We start from the raw sequence: 3927 nt of genomic DNA, 5'->3' as shown, positions 1-3927 counted from the left end.
AACCCCCATTGGGACCACCAAAATGTGGCACATAGATTACTGACTAAGATACATCAAAAAAAAAAAAAAAAAAAACAAACAAACAAAAAAAAAAAAAAAAAAACAACAACAAAAAAAAAACACATTGGGGATCACAGGGACTGGTAGATTATTTTGCTGCAAAGTATGTGAGTGTGGGAATCTGGGACATTGCCAAACAAGTAACCAGAGGATGCCTAATTTGCTTACAAGTAAATAGGGAAAAAAAAAAAAAAAAAAAAAAAAAAAAAAAAAATTTTTTTGAGAAAATTACCGGAGGGAGGCTGACCGCTAGCAAAAAGGCCTTTCTCCCACATTCAGATAGATTTCACCGAGCTCCCCAAAGTAGGGAGAACCAAATATTTATTGGTCTTGGTGGACCACCTAACACATTTTGTGGAAGCCTTCCCAACCGTAAGAGAAACAGCCAAAGTAGTTACGAAAATATTGATGGAAGAGATAATCCCGAGATATGGGGTCCCAGAAGTCATTGACTCAGATAGAGGGCCGCATTTTATTTCCCAAATTACCCAAAACTTAGCAACAGCTCTGGGCATACGGTGGGAACAACATGCCCCCTGGCATCCCCAGAGCTCTGGACGAGTTGAACGAATGAATGGAGAAATAAAAAAGCAATTGACCAAACTGGTAGCAGAAACCAATTTGACCTGGGTTAAATGTATTCCTCTAGCGTTGCTAAATATAAGAACAAGACCTAGAGCTGATTTAGGGGTATCACCCTTTGAAATGATGTATGGGATGCCGTATAACCTAGAAAATCCTAACGAACATCCTGTCATTAATGACACATGTACACAAAAATATTTGGTGGAATTGACAAAGTACAGAAAGGCATTATGGGAAAAAGGTATGTTAGCACAACGGCCTCCTTTAGATTTTATCTTACACCAGGTACAGCCAGGAGATTGGGTGCTTGTGAAAAAAAAAAAACAAAAACAAAAAAACAAAAAAACAAAAAAAAAAAAAAAAACAACCAAAAAAACAAAACAAAACAAAACAAAAAAAAACAAACACAAAACTGTAAAGAAAACCCCTTGACTCCAAGGTGGGAAGGACCGTTCCAAGTACTCCTCAGCACAGAAGCAGCCATACGAACCGCTGAAAAAGGATGGACTCATGCTAGTCGCATAAAAGGACCGGTAAAACCCCCTCACAGCTGGGAGGTTTGCAGTCTCCCGGGAGAAACCAAATTAAAGCTGAAACGAACTGATAAATGATTTGGATAGTAATCTGGGTTGGAGATAACCATTATCTCCAAACCCAGCTAATAGGGAATCAGGAGGCTCTTGGATATTGCAAACTCTTAGAGGACGAGTTAAGAAAGCCCTACTTTAAGTCCCCGAGATTAGAACATAAAGGGCACCCATGGAAGGGGGAAAAAACACAAAACAAAGATATAAGGTTAAAGTGTAACTGGTTAGATTGTGACTGTCACCCCCTTGTATGCTTTTCCTATAAATTGTGTCACGAACCTTGGTGGTCTCATTGTCGGAGTGGTAGAACACCTAGGGGAATTTGCATGCCGTGCTATGAGAAAGAGAGGAGACTAACTTCTGTCATTCTTAGTAGCAGAGTTGCTACGGGAGGAGGTAAAGCTTAGATCTGACGAGTGGTGGGAAACCTTTTCCAAAGGGGTAAATCCTGATCGGTTCTGCTACCACCCTAACGAACCGATCCCCTTTCTCCTGGACATCCTGGAAGTGGTGTGTCGGAAGAAAGCCCCCAATTTGCGGCGTGACCTCTCATTAATAAAAGCTGATAACTGGGCCGCCAGTGCTAAAAAGTGGAAACGGGAGGTTTATCCGGCTCCTGAAGAATACCTCTGCTGCCAAGAAGATGATAAACCCCGAGGCTCGCAGCAACCGAGTCGTCGGGCGAGGCAGAGAGGTAATAACCAGTGGAGTCCGTCGGAAGCCTCGACCCCCATATGGGATGTCCAGGAAATGTTGGCTGTCCTGCCCCAGGATTGGTAACCCACCACTGGGGAAACCAAAGGTAAAATTTAACCTGAGCTCCGACAATGACAGCCCCAAATTACAAGCCTTAATTCTTTTCTGGTGCATTGTAACAAGTTCAGGGGCAGAAGGGTATTCACATCAACCCTTCAAATGGTCACTGATTAGATGGGAAGACCAGTATGTTATCCAGACCAAAATCACATCTGGCGCACCCAGCTTTTTATGTACTTTGTGTGATTTAATACCTGTAAATCCATGTTTAAATCAGTTTGGATATTATTTTTGTCCAAGCTCAAACCCGGGAAAAGGGTATTGTAACTATCCAGGACACTTTTACTGTGCTTATTGGGACTGTGTATCAGTAAGCTCCTTTGGGGGGGAACGAGGACGGGTTTATCAGAACTGGATGGGGTCCATACGGGTGTACACAGCCCACTTCCACATATACCCAGAAAGAAGGAGGGTTAGATGGAACATGCAATATGATTTACATTAATGTGACAAAACCACATGACCAAGTCTGGTTATTAGGGAAAATGTGGGGAGCCCGATTATGGGAACCAGGGACAGACAGAGGGGGGCACTTTATAATCCAAAAGACAACCGTGCCACACGACCCTGAACCAATTGGACCAAACCAGGCGATAGCTGGAGAACAAACGCTAGGAGAAAATAATGGAAATGAATCAGAAACAGCCCCAACCACTAGTCTTCCAGAAATGTATAAGCAAAACTTTACTAATTTGACCTGAGGACCTGAAAACCCGGGAGAAGGGGACTTGTGGAAAATATTACAGGCCACTTTCCTAGTCCTGAATGAGACCCATCCAAATCTAACTAAGGAATGTTGGCTGTGTTACACCGTAAACCCCCCGTTCTATGAAGCCATAGGGGTAACAGCAAAAAGCAGACGAGTAAATGGGACCAACCCAGCTAGGTGCCTATGGAAAAAGGAGGAGAAGAATCAAGAGGGATAACCTTGGCAAGGGTAACGGGGAGAGGAAGATGTATAGGACGAGTACCAGTGGAAAAACGACATCTATGTCAGGTTATGGGGAATCTGAGTGACCCTAAGAAACCTGCCAGCTGGATACTGCCAGCAGCAAATACTAAATGGGTCTGTAACACTCTCGGAGTCACCCCATGTATAAATATAGACCGATTTAATGAATCCAGTGACTTTTGTATTCAAGTATTGATAGTACCCAGAGTCCTTTACCACCCCGTAGAGTACGTTTATGAACAATATCAAAATATAGGACCCCACATAGTGAAACGGGAAATATTCACAACCTTCACTGTAGCAATGTTACTAGGAATAGGTGCAGCCGGGACAGGAACAGGAATAGCCTCACTCATACAGCAACACCGAGGATTCCAAGAACTAAGAGCCTCTGTAGATGAAGACCTCAGGAGGATCGAAACCTCCATCAAAGACCTCACAGAATCATTAGATTCCCTAGCAGAGGTAGCCTTACAAAATCGAAGGGGGTTAAATCTATTATTCCTGCAACAAGGAGGACTATGTGCTGCTTTAAGAGAAGAATGCTGCACATATGTAAACAAGAGCGGAATTATACGGGACTCAATGGCAAAACTACGGGAGGGGCTAGAAAGAAGACAAAGAGAAAGGGAAGAACACCAAAGCTGGTATGAATCTTGGTTTAACTATTCTCCTTGGCTTACAACTTTATTATCAACAATAGCGGGTCCACTACTTCTCTTACTATTGGGACTCACGTTTGGCCCTTGTATTTTTAATAAATTGATTAGCATTGTAAAAGGCAGATTAGAAGCTGCTCACCTTATGCTCATACGAGCAAAATACGAAACCTTGAAGATGGATGATCCAGAAGAATCTCTGGAGCTTAGCAAAAGGGAATTAGAGCTTTTTGATGAACAAAATTGAGTATCAAAACAAAGGGGGGAT

The 3927-nt window shown here is 42.7% G+C and overlaps 1 long non-coding RNA gene across 1 annotated transcript; it reads right to left on the bottom strand.

Annotated features, from left to right (window-relative positions):
* Positions 1-3143: 3143 nt before the first annotated feature.
* LOC139599994 (uncharacterized) lies at positions 3144-3691 on the bottom strand. The gene is made up of 2 exons (XR_011682380.1): positions 3436-3691; positions 3144-3405 (listed from the first exon to the last, which is right to left on the bottom strand). It is a non-coding gene; the product is annotated as an uncharacterized lncRNA (long non-coding RNA).
* Between the last annotated feature and the right edge of the window lie 236 nt (positions 3692-3927).

This window comes from Agelaius tricolor, unplaced genomic scaffold, assembly GCF_023055355.1.
Source record: "Agelaius tricolor isolate 1412-34295 unplaced genomic scaffold, bAgeTri1.0.p SCAF_25, whole genome shotgun sequence".
NCBI classification, from domain to species: Eukaryota; Metazoa; Chordata; class Aves; order Passeriformes; family Icteridae; genus Agelaius; species Agelaius tricolor.
This window is presented reverse-complemented; position numbering and strand designations above follow the sequence as displayed.